This window comes from Pseudopipra pipra, chromosome 8 (assembly GCF_036250125.1).
Source record: "Pseudopipra pipra isolate bDixPip1 chromosome 8, bDixPip1.hap1, whole genome shotgun sequence".
NCBI lineage: Eukaryota > Metazoa > Chordata > Aves > Passeriformes > Pipridae > Pseudopipra > Pseudopipra pipra.
In genome coordinates, this window is record NC_087556.1 from 5,704,951 (window position 1) to 5,725,970 (window position 21,020).

Genomic DNA, 21,020 nt, shown 5'->3' on the forward strand with positions numbered 1-21,020 from the left:
TTCTAATGAGAACACACTTCTCACATGTATGTAGACCCAGACAGTCAGTATATTTTGTAAACTATTGACAGCATTGTAAACTTTCACGACTTAAAGAGAATCTTTGGTATAATGAAGTCCACGGTAAAGCTCCAGTACTGGAGTTAAGAGAGTGCACAAGGATTTGAGCTTTTTCAAGAACATACAGGTGTAGAACCTGCACATGCCAGAAGAAACACACTCTAAAGTAGCACGAGTAAACTGGCAGGGAACACAAACTTACTATTCATTTTACTTAAAATTTCAAGTTGTAGAGCCTATTAAAGTCACTCAACTGCCTTTTGAATTCTCAACATCTTCTCTTTGGCAATACTGAATAAAGGTAAATTATTCAAACTGAAGTACTATCTCACATGAGACCAAGGCTAATACGCATACTAGAATGAGAGGGGGGAAAATATAACAGCAAGGAAAAAGCTAAATTGTGTTTATTTCATGTTTGGAGGGAAAAATCAGGTGCATTTTAATTCAATCTAAACCATTTTGCCTCTCTCAGAAGTAAAAGTTTAAGGGCAACCTTTCTAAAAGTTAAAAGAAAAAAAGATTTCACAAACTGTTAAGCTTCATCTTCTGAACATCTTTTCCAGAACAATACACTAGTAATACTGAAATCCTCAACTTTCTCTTTCACTGAATTAATGATTAGTCATATTTCAAGCATCCATGCACAGTACTTTGAAGCAAGGTGCTCAATACAATTCTACAATCATTTACATGAACTATTCATCTTTTGCAGTCTTTTTTAATTTTATACAGAGGTAGTCATTCTTGCTCTGTTATTTAACAATCAGGATCAACATGAAAAAAGTAGAGTAAACCTCAAATAAATCTTATTGTTGACTATTTTTGACAGCTGATGTACAGATGAAGTTACCAGGTACCTTTCTAAACGGGGGGGGAAACGGTAGCAAGATCACTCACTGAAGCTCTTGGTGTTGGGTTTCCTAGTTTCATAGTACAGAAACTGAGTATGGCAGAGAAATGGAGAAGAGACCAGAATCAAGCCTGGAAACATGAAATATGGTCCTAGTTTCTGCTAAGGGACAAAGTTCCACACCAAATCCAGGCCTTACTTCTCAAATTGCAAGTCATTAATGCCATATTAGGAAATTCTAACTACAGCATGCAGAAACCAAAGGGACAGCAAAAGAAAAAGACCATGAGGAATGTGCAGGCCCAGCACTGAGACACACACACCCCTCCCTGAAAACCTGCACACCATTTTAAGGGTTTCAGAGCCTTTGGCTCAAAACTGTCTGTGGATAGAGGAGCAGGGTGGTGCCTGGAAGACTAGCCTTCACACTTGCTCCAGCTCCAAGCCAAGGATGAGAAAGCTGTTTATAACTCTGCATTATCTTGAAGTCTTCAGAGACTTCCTGGCAGAATGAACACAGGCATTTGCAAGTCTTCCCTCCTGATGTGGCTCCTGCTCCAGTCCTGTGCCTGTGCCTGTGCATCCATGGCACGGGACCTGCTGCTAAAGGACGGTGGTGATGCTTTGTTCCCATGGACAAGAGGGAATGGGCTCAGTGATGGCTACAGGGATAGCAGTTCATGGGAGCAAAATTTCTTTTAAGATCCTCAACTTTAGAGGAATTCCAAGGTTAAGGCAGAACAGGATAGGATTTTGCAAGCAGATCATTATTTGGAGGTTTTAGTACTCTGCCTCTAACCACACCAGAGGAGATCAAGAGTTTGGTTCTTTCTGGTCCTTCTCATAACTCATCAACTTAGAAAGAAAAATAACTGGAAATTACAGATGTCAGGTCAGGAGTGAAAAATCATTCTGATTGGGCCAAAATGCCAGATCATCAGTACCTCTGAAATAACAATGCTAGACTTTATAAGCTGAAATACCTGAGGCAAGAAAAAACTCCAACCAACAGCCCAGATTATCTCACATTTATTTTTAAAACACTGTACTGACCAAATTCCTTCCTGAATCATACACAGGCCAGAGACTGTCCTATAAATTACTGCAGCACTGAAAAAGTCAGCTCACAGTCATAGGCCATACCATCTTTGCATACATCTGAGTACACTGCATGGGCCTTTAAGTTTGCATCCTATGCCTTACATGTGGCTGCTGGAGGTCAGCTTTGGGGTTTTGTTTGCTCCTGTAGCCCCATGGCAAGATGGTCTATTTGAATCCAGGTGGTAGATAAGAATGTTGCAGCTCTGTGCCCCCATTCCTGTTGGTGCTACTCCAGCCTCTCTAAGACAAAGCTCCCTTTTATCAGCAACAGAGATTTTGTTTGGAAAGGTGTGGACAGGTTGGACTGGGACAAAGACAGGAATTTAGGTCTGTGGTAAGATCTGAAGCATTAAGTGCACTTAGTGGTTCACTGGAAACCTTGATTGCAACAAAGACGGGTTGGATAGAGAAAAATCTACCACAGTTTTGCTCCAAATAGAACTGTAAGAGACATTTCAGTGGAAGGTGTTCCAGGTGCCTTATGTAGCCCTCACCAACAACGGCATCTCCGTAGCCCAGGGCCAGGGTCTGCTCCCAGCAGGTTGTGGCTGGGAGCAGCAGGGTCAGCACTGTCACACAGCTCCCTCAGCCTTCAGACTGGGGCACAGCCACCTCCGTGACATTCCTCTAATTTATATTCCTACCCAAACTGATTATGATCTTCTCAATTCACTGCCCCTGAATGCAGCTGAATTAAGACAGCAGGGTAATAAATGGGCTACCATATTAACAGTGATGTATCTCCCCGTTCCACAGAGCCAACGTCAGACTAATTTTCATGTGGAAGTCATACAGTCACTAGACTTCACTGCCATTAAGAAACAGTTAAACATTAATTAATAGGCATTTAAACTTACTAGGACATGTTTAGTGAAAAATTCTCCATTGGCAGAATAGTAATTGGCTTTCTAAATCTCACAGATCCCTTAAAAATGATTTTTTTTTTATTTGCATGCCCCATTGCTCCACCATTTTAATGTACAGATCATTTGGTAATCATGTACAGACAGACAGACAACTAATCTATTTCTTCTGACACTTTGTTTTAAAGTCCCATTTAATGTGATCACTTCCTAAGAGAATAGAGAATATAGCAGGAGAAAAAAATGTAAATGAAAGCATTTATCAGCCTTAAAAGAAACACAAGAACGGACTGTTAATGTTCAGAAACTCACTGACATTCCAATAGCAGTAGTCATTTCCAAGCACTCTCTCCAGGAGTGAAAACATAATGGAAAATTTAAGTTTGCTGTCCCCTGCTTCACGCTACTGTATCTCCTTATTTTAAAAAAATCAATACAGGCTATTAATCATTTCACCCCACGTCCAAAGATTGTGAATGCCTTAAAAGGCAAGCTGTAAAGGTCTGGAGAAAAAAAAAAAAAGAAAGAAAAAAATCAAACTCATCATAATTAGGAGACAGACATTTCAAACTGATATTTAAATTATACACTGTCTCTCACCGTTTTTTACAGATCTCAGCCTCCTCACTCTGTTGAAACACACAGTCACAAACAGAGACGATTATTTCTCTACCCTTACTGACCAGCCCAGGAGCAAAGAAAAGGAAGACAGGATTTTATTCAACAATTTAGAGCTCTTTCTTATCCTTTTTATCTTAGCTTTTGTCCCCCTTAGCTTTTATACATAGGATATAAAAATAAACAGAATCATAAAATACTGAATAAAGTCAGCTTCCTTTTGTATTCTTGCAGACTCCTTTTTCCAGGATCACTCACTCCAGAAACTCATTTTGGCAACTGAGAGCACGTTAGCACATCTCAGCTTGGTGCAGAGCTGACCAGAAGTGGATCAGCAGCTTCATAAGCCAGGAGGAGAAATGCCATTCTCCACCACACCAGAGTGCTGCTGATCTCAGTTACTGGGGAGTCCTTGTGCACCTCACACACGGGTTGTGACCCCAGGCCGACAGCACACAGTCCGTGATGCCCACAGCAGTTCCTCAGGAAAGGCAGACTGTACCAACTCCATTGATCACAGTGTAGTTAGACCATTTCAGACCACATTGATAGTTTCACTACAAACATCAATAATTAAAGATTTTTTTAAATCCCCCTGGCCATCTGTCAGTCTGTAAGTGGGCAGCCATAGAAACACTAAGCCAGACCCTGCACGATAAGACACTGTTGTTTCACCTCAGAATTTTTCACCACCACCAAAGACCTGGTGACCAAAACCACTGCTGAGAGGACCAGAGCCCCCCCAGCAACTTCTTTACAGAAATGCTTTTATGAAAGAGCAACACATTCTCTTAAAGTGGTGCATTCTCTGAAACTGCAACAGGTTCAACAAAAAAACTTAAAATAACTGCGTTTCTAGTTGGTGATCCTTACTAATTTTCAACAAAAAAACGTGCTTAATACCAATGGGAAAGAAAAGCCCACATCACTGGAAAGGTGACAGAGACACCACGACCTCACCACAGTAGCACCTCTAATTTAATGCTGCCTTTACTTCACATGTAATGCCAGCAAATTAAAGCCTTCACATTTTAAACAATTATTGACTTGTCTGATTTATGAATACAGAGAAAGCTAAGTAGTCAAAATGCTGTTTGGGCTGACTGAATTGGGCTTTAGCTGGAAATGCTTGTCCCAAAATAGGGAAAGCCTGCCCTCTAGAGCACTGTCCCTTGAAGAGAGAAACCCATCTGCATCAACCGATTTGCACTTAGTGTCTAGCAGAGAAAAGTGAACTTGTGTGATTGCTTTAGTCCTTTCTCAGATGAATTGAACTTTCAGTTAGAAGTATTTGAGTCTTTGACCTAGAAAAAAGTTTTCAGGTCAAGGTTAAAACATAACGAATTCCCAGCTGTGTGAGAAGGGACATGGGCAAAACCCAGCACAGGAACCCGAACATGCTGCTTTAGCACCACTGGGGCCACCTCTGCAAAGGAGCAAAAGGAACTGCCTCTCTGAGACACACCAAAGCCCACACCAAGCTGCCATCTGCTCTCCAGCACCAGCTGTACAAAAAGAAGGCATAAAATTCCCACAGATACAAAACCTGTGCACATTCCCAGCTGAACACCACTGCCATACAGTCCCAGTGGTGGCATTTGCTGCCCTGCTCACCTGTATTGTGGCTCTGTTGCTACACTGACCACACGGAATGACAGCACTTGGTCCCACCTGGAACTGCTGCCTGCACCGGAGAAGCATCGCCCAGCTCTTTGGGTCCTCCCCACTGCACCCAAGCAAATCTGACAGAGCAGGCAGGAAGGGAGAGACAGAGAGAAGAATAATGGGATCCTTGCATCCTTACCCCACTGCACCCTCCTTTGTCAAAGTAGCAAATTCAGTTATAGCCACATGTCAGGAGCAACACATGGGGAACAACAGCATAAAGAGAATCGTTCACCCCTTATATCATACACTTAGTGATATATATTGTACCTGCTTGAATAAGGCACAGTCTGACCCAAGAATAGATCATAGGAAGCAGAAGGACACAGATGAAAGTCATTGTCTGAGTTCCTGTTGTCTTTGGGGTGCTTTCAGACACCCTTTGAGGATTCAAGGCAAAATACTTTACAAAAAAGTACAGGGCACAAAGCACTTCACAAAAAATGGCAGGCCAGATTCTCAGGTCGCTTCAGAAAACTGTATTAAATTTGCCAACAGGAACCTCCTGGCCATAGTTCAAGTCACCTGGATACTGATCCTTTCTGCATTGGTCCACCTCTACACTCTTCTACACCTCTCAGGCAGTGGCACTGAAAAATACTAAATCACTGTAGCTCAAGGTGACTTAACCTTTCTCTGCTTGTATTCTTCACTTCTTCACCCTCACGTGGCAGATCTGGGAATTAAGCTACAGGCTGGCATGGGAGGGAGCAATGGTTTGGGATGTCCTCACAGAGAGCCTGCAGTTTGTAGTGGTGTCAGAATGTTGGAAAGAGCAAGTGTTTGGCAGAAGGTGGAGGAGAGGTGTTTGTGGCAAATGAGAGTGAGCGTTCAGGGCTGGGCAGACAGATGGAGGTTTGCATCAGTGAGAATAGGGAGAAAATGAGAGCATCTTAGTGGCATATTTAATTTCCGTATGCTTGTTCTTTTAGGCAACAACCTGAGCAACTGCATTTATTTCATGCACAGACATCTCTAAGGATACTCTCATATATGGAAATCACTGAAATCACAAATGAAATACATTTGTCTCCCTGATGCATTGCAAGAGCCTTTTCACCAGGCACAGCTACTCGGTGCAGCAGACTCAGAAAAAATAAGCAACAACGCACAGAAAAAAATGCTCAGTTGTGTTCCTCTGAGCCTCTAGGAAACCATAACTAATTACTGTTATTTAAAGAGGAAATGTTATTAAATCATTTGGGGTGGACAGAGCACTGATCTGATGGGAGGAGGGCTGTGAGCCACAGCAGAGCATGATATGGGAAAATACATGTTTGCAGACCAGCTGAATTCTCCCCATCCACTTCTCATTGCCAGGCAAACATATTCCTGAAACTTGCCCCAAATGTCACCATCACTTTCTGTTAATCCTCTCAAAGGTGTAAGAGGATCTTCTAATGACAGAGGAATTAAAAATCCCACTGCTACTTTGAGTTCAGTGGACAGCATGACCGAATGATCCCCCCTTCCTGCCCCCAGGAACCAGGTCAGGGAAGCAGCACATCACAGAGAGCCAGCACCTCCTGCTCTGATGTGCTTGCACAGCTCAGCTGATAAAAACCAGACAGCACACAGTGCCAGGCAATACAGATGGAGACCACTTGCCTTTTCACTGTACCTGCACAGATAGCAATATTAGCTTTTCTAGTTGTATTCCTTGTAACAATTTCTTTTTCTGTCTGTTTTGGAAGCTGGAAAATTTCAACAGCATTAATATGCTTCAGTCCCCAGTCCCATCAGAAAATGTTTGTTCCTTAGACAGAATATGAATCACTGTAATGGACTAGCTTAGCTTCCACTTCTACATACTAATGTGAGATGCATGAAGTACCAACAATGTGAAGTGAACACTTAATTTACATTTGGGCAAAAAGGGAATGACACATACAAAGTATTTGCCTTCGTTAAAGTGCTTTTGCACTTCTGTGAGCTTTGCTGATGTTACTTCATGGCATTTCCTTTGCTGCTGAAAAGGCCACCTTGTCAGGAACAGTGGTGCTGGACTTTGAAGATCTGAACCACAGGACGTAGAGACATGAAAACAAAGACATACTGTGTTTATCTAATCCTTTCACTTCCCATCCTTCTTGGATTTGGAAACGGGACATTTAAGAGCAGAGGAGGTTCTGCAGAAGTAATGTGCATTCAGTTTTACGGTTTACTCAGCAGGGCCTAGTCTTCCTTGGACTATTTTTTTTCATGCCTTCTTAACTAACTTGAATGTCTAAGAACATTTCCATACTAGGCTAATAATTGTATGGCATTTCCAAAGGTGCTTACAACATGAACTGGTAAAACAGCAGAGCGATTAAACCTGAAAACATTCTCACTGGATAATTTCTGATGAACTATCATTTCTGTTTTAGTTGCTGAACACTTTATGTGCTGCAAAACATTTTTTTGTATTGAAAATTTTCTATGGGAGTAGAGTATGAGCTGTTTTTCTTTTTTGAAACTGGCTTTCTGGAGCAGCTATTAATCTCTGTCACACAGACCAACTAATGAAGAGACTGTGTCCAGCAGGTCAGGTACAATGGCAGACTTGGAAGGCAGAAAACTCTTTGTGCTCTTCAACACTACCTCTCTGCTACTATTTGCCCCTACTGTGAAAAATAGCTATTTTAATCCAGATCCTGGAGGGGTGAAGGAGGCAGAATCATCTTCCCTGCACCTTTACCTGCAGCTGCTGCCACCAAATCATTAACAGTACTAACAACATAGTGATAAGCAAACACAAAGCCACGCCCTCAAGGAAAACTAATTAAAAAGGCTGCTCTTTACTCAGCTGAGCCCATATCACACTCAGGGGAACTTGCTGAGTGCCAATCAAAAAGTTAACTAAGTTCAACTGCTTATTAAAGTAACAAATATGCTTAATTAAAATTTTGAAAAATTATTTTCAATTAGGTAGTTTTTTTCCTGAATTTGAAGTGTGAAACTTAAAAATTTCGGCAGGAATATTTCTCAAGTTTGATCTTCTGTATGAAATAATAATAGGAAGAATACGGCATGAAGCCCAGTTTGATGAAATTAGGACTGAGTCTGAAAACAGACATATGTTCTTCAGACAATGACTCCTGTATGCAAATCTAGAGAAAAGAATGTCAGTAACTTTCCCCGTTAACATAGGGCTCAAACTCAGTCATTACATTCACTTTATTAAACTGATATTTCACCTTAATTATAGAGGAATAAGATGACTCACAGTGGAGGAATCATGAGCTCTGTTTCAGCACTTTTGGAAGCAGAGATCTGTAGAAAACCAGTAGAGTGGAGGTTGACTGGAAAGGTACCTTTCACAATGAATGTCCTTCTCATTTATGATCAGCCATAACATTTCTTCAAACACTGCTGAAGTTGCAGATGATTTCCTATCAAAAATCCAAATTTTATGTCATATTTGTAATTAAATGTAAAAACTTTCCCTGAGACACAGTATATTGACTTGCCAGCTATGTTCTACCTCTATTTCACACCTTTGCAGTATAAACACAGGTTTGACCTGTAAGAAGACATTGGCTTGGTTAGTAGTTGAGATAGTAGTAGGTTAGTTGATTTGAAAGCGTTAAGAAACTACATTTGGGCATTTCTTAGGCATAAAAGTATTGAAATTTGAGACATTTGAGACACTTTGCAATGAACCTTTTTCTCAAAAACCAAATCTCAGAACACAACAAAGCCAAATGCTACCACCTGCTCACTGGCATTTTAGGAAGTCTTAAATTTTGAATGCACACACATCCACCAGCCTTTTCCATCACCAAGACAGGGAAGGCAAAAGGAAAGCTGGCAATCACATCAACAACTCAGAGCTTATCCCCAAGAGCCTCTCTCTAACCACCAGGTCTCTGAAACTGGGAAGAGGAAAGAAGATAGCACAAAGGAAGTGCTAAAGTCTCTAGTTGTGTACAAACCCTCTTGACTTTTCATCTGATGCAGAAGTAAACAGAAGGAAGTGCTGATAAACGTCAGCACACACAGCAACACTGCCACCACCACACCTACCCTGTATTTCCCTCTCTCTCCATGTCTTCCAACTCCAGTGAAGAAAAACTAAACCTGGGATGCAGCCCCTGAGCAAGATAAACACTGGAGGCACTAGTTGCTTTTGCAGTGTTTGCTATTTATCAGTCTCATCAGATATAACAAGGGGAGCACATAGTCATCAATTTATTAGCAGGGGAAGTGAGCTGCCTCCAGAAAGGCAACAGAAAGAAGGGTCAGGTCCTATTTATCAATTTTTTGCCCCATATTCCATGTAACATCTGAAAACTCAGGGAATACATAACAGCTACAGGGAATACGCAATAGGGAATATCAGCTTCATCACTTAGAGTGAAAGGACTAGATCATCCATGATGTGGCAGGAGCCATTAGAAATAAGGAAAAAGTTGTGCCTTTTTTGCAAAAAAGGAATTCAAGGTCACTGAGCCCAAAAGACTCCCAGCCAGCTGAACAAGGGGATTTCTGCCAGAAAGCTCTGTTGCCTTTGAATGACTTCTTTTTTCTACAGAAGCTTAAATAGGAAGATAGAGCTACACAGGCCAATTCTAGTCATGTAACCTGGAGGGAAGCAGCTTGAGGGCCTCAGCCAACCAAGGAGAGCTTTTCCAAACCCAAGTCAGCCACTCCATCCTTGTTAAGGGGACTTGACAGAAGGAAGCAGAGGTAGGGGAGGTCTTGGCTTCGAGGTTGTTGCACAACAGGTCTATGAAAAGAGAAAGATCAGATAAAGGACTGTGCACTTTTCCACAAATCTAAACTCTCTTGGACTCTGTGAGGGAAAAAATGAGTGGGAAGAAAGAAAAGAAATCAAAAAATCTTTGCTAAGCTCCCATTCCAGTGTTTAACACTGCTGTAGGATGAAGCAAAAACAATCAAAGTTTATGCAGACTGGTGGTGAATAAATCTAAGCTGCTCCCAGAGTCAAAGAATCCACAGTCATAGAGTCCTAGAATATCCTGAGCTGAAAGGGACCCACAGGGATCATCAAAGTCCAACTCCTGGCCCAGGTCTCACAGCTGAAAGGCAGCCAGAGGCAGGATCTGAGATTAGACACACAACCAGTCCCTCCCCAGATGAGTGGTCCCCTGGCAAGATACCAGTGGCAGAACCTGCTTACAACAGGTCAGACTGCACAACTGATTCACACTGTGACAATAAAATACAGCTTATCTACTCTGTGACTGCAAGGGATAACGCAGGTGGCATTTCACCTTGACTGCTGTGATAACAGGAACATAATAGAAATTCATCCTGAACACAATTCTTTCTGCAGGAAACACAATTCTTTCTGCAGGAATACTGAGATATGTTAATTACACAGTGGTACTGCATTTGGATTCTAGCTATCCTAAATGATATTTTTGGTCTAATTCACGTAAAATGAGGAGACAGTCTTTTGAAGGCACAGTAATTACATCTGGTCAAACTGCTACAAGAAAATCAAGCCATTATGAGTACAGGCTGGAGCCTGGGTAGATGCTTAGTGAACACAGACCAGAGCAGATTCACTGCCTGCTCTATTTCCAAAACAGCAGCAGAGATTATAATGTTAAATTCAAGTGAAGCTGATTCAGAGTAATTCAGTTAGGAGGTCATATGCTACGCTGGTGCCACTGTCTAGTGGATAAAACTGTAATTGTAAAATTTATTTTTCTCTTTTCAAATCTTTAAGGTAAGACTGGAAGCACAGAATAAACATCAAATTAACATTATGCATACCATGTATGACATTCATTAACTACTTTTATGCCAACAAACCTATGGTATATGTATCCTAAAAAAAAATTACAAGAATTGTACTGTGGAATAATAAAAAATAAAGAGGGTCAGGGATGTTACTGAAAAGTATTAAAGCTTCCTTCCAAGTACAAATCTATGAACCTACAGATGTGTCATGTTTTATAGACTCTAGGTTTGATTCTTTCCTTCCTGAAAATGACTTTACGTGACAGGAATTATGTAACAGAGTCATTCCTGTCTCACATGAAAGGAAAGTCACAGTTTGGACGCTTGAGTGAATGCTACCAGATCCTCTGACCCTCTCAAAGGGCTCTCCTGAAGCACCAGGAGAACAAATCATACTCATTTCCATTCTGTCTGGGAGTGCAAGGATTGCTTCTTACTGCATGAGTCCCTGTGTCCCTGAGCCCAAGAGGGACACTTCACAGGCTCCTAAAAGTCTTCCGTCTTAGGGAACTGCTTTGAAAGCAATCCCACAATAAAACATTTACTAATTTTAATGGTTAAAGTTGGGTGGGTTTTTTAAACAGCAAAAAGAAAAAAGAGGAGTGCTTTTTCTGGATGCTTCCACAAGTAAAAATCTTTTTGGTTTTTTCTCTTCAATTGCTTCTCAGAAGAAGCTTGCTCAGGTGACAGGGATTAAAAATGTGCAATATCAAGAGAGATGCTTTTTAGGCAAAGACAAAAAATGAACAACAAAAAATAAGCTGTCACATTTGAGGTTGAGCTTTGTTTAAAACCACAGACTTTTCTTTTGACAGTTCAGTTTGTAAAGCCAAAAGGCACAAATTTCATCACTACGATGAGTATTTAATAAAGGAGAGGGAGAAGTAGGGCTGTCTGAGTCTCCAGAGGATCCTTCCTGCCCAAATTCCTATTTGTTTGGGACACCACAAGTTCTGGGGCTGCTGCAGTGAGACAGGGAAAGTGGCAGGATATCAGCTTCAAATCAAGAGGATTCTCTAGGCCAAGCTTTCTGCATGGAACAGAGCTCTCCGTGGATGTTCTGATAAAGGAAGCCTTCAGATCTAAAAATATCCATAGAAGACACAAACAAACTCAAAGAGGACAAAACTGATTAGCAGTTTTTGCATTTGATTTTAAACTATGCTTTAAACTGGAAGTGACGTTTTGTCAGGAAGCCAGCTTTGCAATTCCTTTTATTTCATTTTTCTGACAAAACCCAGCAGCATGTCTTTTGCAGTTCTCTCTTATTTATTAATTTCATGAATAAAAGATTTTTCTGGTGACTAACTCACCCTGACTTTCTGGCCACCAATCCTGCCTTTTTATTCCTTTAGGGAATGGATTTCCTTCCAAATTTAAATGGCAGGCCTAAAGAACACTTTAATGATGGCATGCTACACAAGCAGTACCATTCTTCCTCGAGGAGCTGATTTACCTGCCTCAAAAAAAACCCCAGTGCTTCAATTAAGGAATTTAAATTATTCATAAGGAGAAAAAAAAATCCCACCTTTGCCAAATGTTGTCAGCCATTTCCTTAGATGATGCAAATAGGCACAGTAAAATAATATCATTTTTTAAACCAGTTAGCACTGAAGATGAGAAGAATCACCAGTCACAGCAAACTTGGAGCAAGCCCAATATTTACAAGACTTGGACAAAAAGGCACTTGCTTAGCTTGAAACAATAGAAATCCACTTTAATTCACCCTAAGACAGGAAGAGCCATCTCTCAGTAGATCTCAGCACTCCAAGTTACTTTAATTATATCAAACTTTGTTTTTCATTTTAACAACATATCTATGCCAAATACCCCCTGGTAAAATGAAGAAATCATGTCCCCAGTGAAGTCAATGACAAGCCACACGTTCATTTCAAGAGATCCAAGATCTCAGCCCCAGTTTATAATCCTGAAATGAATAGTCAATTTTCATATACTATTACTCCACAACAATGCAGAGTTCAGTTCAAACACCATAGCCAAGGGCAGCCAGTGTCCTTCAGATCAGTGCACAACCCTACAACAGACAATAAAGGAACACCGTGACAATGGGAAATTTCTTTAAAATCCAGCACTTTTATCAGCCTTAAATAAGCTCTAGAATGAGTTATTACCTGTTCTCAAAAGCCATGGGAACTGGTGCCAGAAAACTCAAGCATAAAATGTTTTTCTGTGCAATAAAATTGAAGTAAGGAAGGCATTCATCACCTCCATTCTCAACTGAAAGTCCACAGACTCCCAGAATCTCGTTTAAAAACATGTTCCCTCCATGCTGGGCGAGAGAAAGGCCACAGAGCTCCTACCTGAGGGAAAGAAGAGACCAGTCACACTTGAGCCCTAGAATTGCTCTCACCTCTGTATCCAACTCACTGCCAGAAGGGATCTCTGACGGGGAACCTGTGTGCAGCTGCTTCATAATTGCTCCAAGCAGCATTTCAGCTCAGTGTTTTCCTACTCTCCTTTCCAGAGAGTGGGATTAGCTCTGGCCCAGGTGCACATTGGGGAAAGAGACCACAGGACAAGGAGGGAGAGTTCTGGGACCAAGCTTCCACCAAACTACTGGGCATCTTTTCTACATTCATTTTTTACTCTTGTGCACTGCAGAAAGTCAAATAATGAAAAGTTAAAAATGTAAAGTCCATACAGTAAGTCTTGTCCTGAAGTAAACAGTACAGCCATTAAAGAAAGAAGGTAAAGTATAAAGAAGAAAACACACTATAACAATGGCCACTGGACTATGTTAAGGGCTGGGAAGACTGAAATGGAAACATGTCACTTTGTTACATCCATCCCTACAAGACCTGCAAGTGAGCCCACAGCTTCCAATTGTGTCTGTATTGTCAGAAAATGACAGTTTTGCACTTTGTTTCTTTCATATTACTGATTCAGAGAGAGCACCGAAGCAATTTTAAACATGATTCTGTGCAGTAACAGTATTAGAGGGATTGCTGTGTGTCCATTCTGCAGAAACCAAAGCCAAAAAAAAAGATCTTTTAGACTTCAGCCTTGGTGTGTTCCATTTACACTTGGCATCACAAAATAATGAATGGGTGTCCTAACAGCAACAGAAAGGAGAGATGTCATTCCCTAATAACTTCTGCTGGTGTATGGTGGAAGGCTTAGGTGAGATCCTGGCGAATGCTGTACTTGTTTTAGACAACAGTAATGCCAGATCCAGCTTCTCTTCAAAAGTACCCAAAGACCCTCAGAATGACACACACCTTCAACATAGTTCTTCCATGAATGTACCTCTGTCACACTCAAGAGTCTCCCAAAACAGCATGCTAGAAGAGCACAGACAACTCCAAGAACATGGGACACCAAGAAATGTGGCCGAGACAAAATTTTTCATTATTTCAGGCTCCTTTTCACAGTATCATAGAACCATTTATGTTGAAAAAGACTCTTAAGATCATCAAGTCCAATCATTAACCTACTGCTAAACCACACCACACCTACACATCCTTTAAATCCCTCCAGAGATGGAGACCCCACCACTTTCCTGGACAGCCTGTTCAGTGCTTGACCACCCTTGTGGCAAAGAAATTTTTCCTGATATCCAACCTACATCTCCACTGCTGCAATTTTTGTGACTTCACTTTTCCTTGTATCTTAAGGCCAGAACCTCGTGGTCCCACACGTGCAGAAAGCAGGAGCAAGAGAAGCCTTGATTTTCACAAGTAGTGAAACGGAGGATTTGGTTATTAACACTAATTTGAGGCTCAGCTTTCCTTAATCTAGTGACACCTGTGACTTGACAGAAGGTTGCTACAGCCCTTTTGGAGGAACATCTGGTAACTTTTGACTTCAGGTGTACTTTTGCACTGCTACCCAGTGCAGATCTGATCTTGCTACCTCAGCTGTGGAGTTGGTGTTTTAACTCCAGGCACCTAAGTGAGAGATATGGCAACCCATTTGTCATATCCTGGTTTTACATGTGCTGCTACAGGAACCTTTGCAACTAGGACAAAGGCCAAAATAAAGTGAATGTGAAATAAATATTCATTGAGAGCACAAGTAATAGGGTTTCATAGGGATTAAGTCAGGAAATTGGAAAACAGAGCATGAGAAAATATATTATTAAATTATGCATTTCTCTCGTCTTATGAATAATATAGAACTGAAATTGATAAACAAAACTCTAGGTGCCACCAGTGTTATTTGGGAAAAAAATAAAGTAATTGTAAATATTGCACAATCATTTCAGTATTATGGTAAAGACATCTTCACCTTAATGCTTCAATTTTAATTTACCTATTGTGCAATCTGTATGTGAAAAAAATATCATTATTAAATTACACTCCATAAATGTTCCCAGAAGATGTTGTATCAGCATAATTTAAAGGATCAGAATTGAAAATTAAAGTTTTTTTTTCTATCATCAGAGTGTTGTGTTTTGGATGAATAAATGTCAGAAATTGCAACAGCACACATTAGTTACCATGGATATTCTTACTGGGCCCAATCATAAAAGTTGCTCCCTGTAACAAAGATTAAACTCTGGCTCCACTGAAGTCACAAGGGGTTTTCCTCTCATGCTTCTGAAGGCACAGTCCAAAAGTAGGTGAAAGGATGAAGCACTAATTAATCTTACATCGAGGGCAATTTTTCCTCCAGGGATTCTTAACTGATGGAATAACAAAATATTGAAAAATTAAGTCCTCTAAACGTGAATTCAAAAAACGTTCTAGTGATCTCTCTATCACTCGTAATTAGAAATTATTGAATATTTGCAGTCTTTATTCATCTGCTCTCATCCTACAGTGCTAACCCTGCAGATGTATGGTCAGGTGACTTACAAGTGTAAATGATGGCCCATAGGGGACATTTTAAACAGTGACTAAGTGTGAAAGAGATGAGTAAGTGCTAATGGGATTTTCAGAACCGTTTTCAAACAACAGTTGCATCCAACAAGATTCTGAAAAAGCTCACTTAGCACCTATCTGGAGTGTTAGCTTCTTGACTTTCTAAAAAGACCCACGTGAACAAATTTTATATGATACCTGCGATGTACTTAGCACATGGATGAATTCGAGTGGAACCTACAAGAACCAGTCTATGTATTATTAATTAATTACAAAATGCCAATGAACTGTGAGCCCAGAGCCAAGCAGGAAAGGTATCATGTGAAAAATGCTTGTGTATTTCTTTGCTCAGCCATGGGATTTTAGGCAGAACTAACAGAAGACGGGACAGCAGGGATTAAAGAACCACCATCCCGCTGTGACCAATTGACTTCAGGGGTTTAATTTCCACCTTTAGGGTATTAAAAGGATATTAAAACATAAGCTTTTGCAGCTTTACCAATGATTCCATAATTGAGCTCAAAGTAGCTGTTTCATAACCACAGATTGTGACTGGAAGCAATGACAAAGTCATCAGCTGTGTGATCTCGGGCACTCACCACCTCCTCGGTCTGAAAGGTCCTCTGTGTGGCCCATGCCTCTTCCTAAGCATTTATTTTGCTGCTACGGGCAAAGAAAGGACAGAATATAATGTTTTAAGGGAAGATTATGAGTTTTAACTGCTTGCCTTTAAAACAAGCATTAAAGACCAAAAACCCTGCTGGGTTATTAGCAAACTTCTGACTAACAAAAAAGAAAACCAAAACCATAGGCCCTAACTGAGCTCAAGGGAGCTTCAGGTGAGAGCTCAGTTACACAGAAATTCTTCCTCTCTCTCAGTCCCCCTCTTATATGATTTTTATTAGCAGCATTCTAAAACTTTGCCTTCAGCCAGTCTCTGTTACTCTTAGCTTCTTTTGCAACCGAGGCCTGCACTTCAGAAATACTGCACTTGTCTGGATATGAACTACAGTGAGGTAAGGAAAAAGGGGTCAAGATGGGATTATATAAGAAAAGCATACAGTAAACTAATTCTTAAGTCTTTTCACATCTCTTTTATGCTCCTCTGGCAGCCTCAGGCAGCTCCTGCCCTCTTTAAATTTACCCTGTGCTATCAGGCTGTTGAAGAGGCTCTGGGGAGAAAAGGAATCTGCACCAGATGTCATTAATTGAGATCTACCATTTCCTAGTTCCTCCAAATAAGCATCATGATAACTGTATCCCTCATTACAGCACTTCAGCAAAAATAAAGCAAAAACTGCAGCACACCTAAAGGCAATACACCTGTAACTCCCCACTTCCTAAAAAAAGGGCAAACATATTGATTTATCTATAAAGGAAAAGCAGCTTCAGTTCTGCAAACATTTTCAAAAACCACCTACCTGTCTTGAGAGACAGAGTGGCCAGTGGCTGCAGAAAGCTAGCCTTGGGAACTGGCAGAAAGTCAGAGCACTTACAAACCACAAGTGGCTTTACAGACCTTCGTGATATAAGCACTTCCAAGGAAGTGCTCCAGGGAAGGAGAGAGGATAAAAATGCAAAAAATAGCAGAGACATTCTGGACCCAACACAACTCTGGAAGGCTCAGGAAAGCTCTAGGACACATCAGGGGCAGTAAGAGTGCACTGCTCAGCACTTGGCCTGTGCACTGTTGGTTTTAAACAGTACAAGTACGAGATCTCAGCACTCATTTGAGCCACCTCCTCCATGACATGGGTGCCAGTGCTCTGAAAGGCTGTCCTGTGCCACCATGGTGGCAGGGCGGGGGGACCTCTGCCACACTCATTTCAGAGGCAGCATCAAGACACTCACATACACGTTTTTTTTCGGAAGAGCACTTGCTGTATCCTTTGGGAGCATTCCAGAGCAACAAGAACTACAAATCTCCCCTTTCCCACTCCTAAGAAAGCAGAGATAAGCCCCACAGAAGGGTCCTGCGAGTTTTCTTGGGCACTTGGAGGAATAAAGGTACATCGCCTCTTGTTGCACAAACACCAGCCAGTTTTTGACAGTGTTGGTGCAGCTTCCAGCTCTCTAAGCAAGAAGCTTTATCATCTGCAGCATGAGAAGGATGTCAGGATTCTGCTCATGACTAATGACTTCATGCTGTATTGCTTCAGGACTACACCTTGAGTTAAATAACTTCTGAAAATTAATTGAAGAGTTACCCAAGCAAGAAGATGGTGAAAAGCTTCGGGACTGCATCCTGCCTTTCTAGATGCACATCAATATCTGCCCCAATGTCTGCCTTCAGCTTGTAGCCTCTGGTGCTGTGAGATGTGGACATGGGGAAGCGATGGAAAGAAAAAAGAGAAGGAGGAAAAAAAAGAAAGGAGAACCACCTGAAAAGAGAGATAAGTAACTGGGGACATTACAAAGCTGGCTTGTGCAGTAAAAAGCCCAGTGTATAGAATCAGTTGAAGATTTCAACACAAGGGAACAAGGGTCTCATTTCAGCTGCTGATCAGTTTAGATTCAGGGCCACAGTAAGAAAGGCTACGTTCCATGGCTGCACCTCCTGATTATTGAGAACAATTTCTACTTAGGAGTCTTTGTTTAGTTAAGATAGATCCCATACACTTAGTGATTTTTTTACCTGATGAGCGCAATTCAGACAAAATTCACAATCAGAGATCATAACAGCTTTCACACATTAGCAGATGTCAACAATCCCTCTGGTTCACAAAATCCAATCCATTGAGAAAAAGGTTTTGAAAGCATATGGCCCTGAAAACAAGGCAAACAGGAGAAAACTCCCAACTAAAAAAGAGAAAAAGAAAGTTTAAGGAAAGGTCAGTAGTTACAGGCACCCACACTTTAAAAGACAAGAGGAAAAACAATCAAGTAGAAAGAACAGCAGGTGCTGATATTGCCAGAACTGCAGCTTATCCTTAACCGTCCTATTCATTGGAAAGCCAAGAGTTGTCCATCTCTGATCCCTGGATACCATCAACAGCTGACACTGAAGCATGGCATTACCAAAGACTGCCTATGTCAGGATAACTGTCTCCCATTTATCTTCTCTGCCATCAGGAATCTGTTCGTGCAGATCCCAAAACAAAATCTGGCAGAGAAATTGAATCAGAATTGAAACAGCCAGAGGAATAAATTCTTCCCCTTTCTTTTGGACAAAAGCAGGTAGTGAGTGACTGCTGAATTTAGCTAATAAAGCAGTTATGTGTGCAGTGTTCTCCTGCATTCAAACAAACAAGGGTCATTTTGGTTGCTCTTAAGCAGTAACACGAAATGTGCAAATGCAAAATCTGTGTAGTACAAACCAAATAAAAAGTGTCTAAATGGGCAGTACAGTGTTTTTCTCAAATTCCATATGGCCAGCCCATTGTAGTAGATCCTCAGCTGATTTAAACTGCAGCACTCCTGACATGGAGATGAGGAGCAGCAGCAATACACATCTTCCCACATGCTCCTTTCCCAACACATATGGTTTGGTCGTTTACACGAAGGAGACAGAAAAAGGGCTGCAGGCTTGTGGGTTTGCCAACAGTTAATTATTGAAACGAGAAATCCTGCTCTCAAGGGTGCAGAAATGACAGTTGCTCTTTATGCTGGGACCAAGACAGACATTCTCTCCTACAGCCACGAGAAAATAAAGGTAAGACCTCTGTACCTGGCAGTAAATGAACACCATCATTATGCTGCTGCCAGGCACTGGAAATAAAAAGCTGGCCATGACCCCTGACAAAATTTTTTATAGTTCTGTGATCACTGCATGCCTCCATTTCTTTCTTTTGCCTTAGCTGTTTAGAAGGGGTAATGATGGACTAAATGGTTGAGGTAAGAGCTCAGTGCCCATGTGATGTGTGATAGACCATTGGGACAGATAGTGGCCCTTCATAGCTAGGAAAGATCTTATGGTCTGCCTCAATCAGTCAACCCATACTCCCTCCCCTTCTCCCCTGGAAAAATAAAAAAAGGACAAAAGCAAAGCATATGCTGCTTTTGAAGATGAAAACAAGAGGACGGGTTTCAGCAGCAAAAATGCTGCATTGTAGTCTCTTCTCTCAGGGCATTTGCACCCTGACCAAGGACACACACCTGTAGCACTAAACCTGCATTATATGGGAAAACTGTTGTTTAAACATGTCTTAAAATGGCTTTTTGTGGTCTCTTTGCAAACACATGTTTCTTCTTCCCAACACCCCCCACAACAAGTGTTATCCCATGCAGGAATGTCCTGAGGAGATATCCTGAGGTGTTCTCATTGGCCCCTTTTAACCCCTTCCTGTTGGTTGTTAACCCCTTCCTGCAACCTGTAATCCTGTGAATCCTCCTAACCCTGCAACTCTGTGAATCCTCCTAACCCTATAAATGTAACCCCCCCAACAATAAACTCTCTCTTGCCTCCTCTCCACGCCAGTGTGCTGTCTCTGTACCTGCCACGAGACCACGTGGGTGGAAGGAGGGGAGAGTACCTCTCCCCTCCAGGCTCAGGACCTGAAGAAACCCCTGGTGCTGGAGTTCCCTTTCCCTATCCACCTCAAGCCGTTGGAAATGGTTCCTCAGATGGAAATGGAACCCCCCACGCCATGGGGGGAAAGGGATCCAGACACACCCATCATCATCAGACAGCCAATATGTGGTGGCCTGTTTACAGAGAAAAATTACTCACCTAGCTGAAGGTTCCCTGCTGTGAACCTTGATTCTCCTTAAGGGTAAGGGAAACTCATTCAGAGTTGATTTAGTTCTTCCTGGTGGAGCCCTGAGAGCAGACCAGTGATATGAGTAACACCCAGCAGCTGTGTCAAAGGAACCAGGCCTGACAGCACAAGAGGGTAATTCACCTTCAGCCAAAGCAACACCAGGCCAGATCTGTGGGGTATTATTTAAAGGGACTTTAAAGGTAGAGCTCTGATGAAGAATTTGCAGAAAAAATTTAACATCCCTCCTCATCTTTGCACTCGGACTACATCTAAATGTTGCAAATTCTTCCTGCGTAACATCTCTTAAAATATCAACTTGCTAGATCACACAGTCAAAATCCTCAACCAAGCTCATTCAACATTCAGCTGTGCACTGCGACATCCTCTTCCTTGTCTGATGAACATAAAGGCTTTTCCTCACCTGTCCTTGACTCCCATCACACTGTTTTTCTGCTTCTTCCCACCTCTCTATCACAAACGTATGCTCCTTCTTTTCACTGCCAAGGCCTTGGCAAAGCTATCCTTTCCCTTGCCATCAGCTCTTACACAAACATCCCAGGTTGCAACCAGCTCTTCAAACCCCTCAGCAGCTTTGGGGCACAGCAGGGCCGGGGAAGTGAACACCCTGCTCAGACAGAGCAAA

At 41.6% G+C, this 21,020-nt stretch overlaps 1 long non-coding RNA gene across 4 annotated transcripts in view; it reads right to left on the reverse strand.

Annotated features, from left to right (window-relative positions):
* LOC135417821 (uncharacterized) overlaps window positions 1-21,020 on the reverse strand; it is a 66,670-nt gene that overhangs the window by 22,577 nt on the left and 23,073 nt on the right. The gene's annotated exons all lie outside the window — the stretch shown is intronic.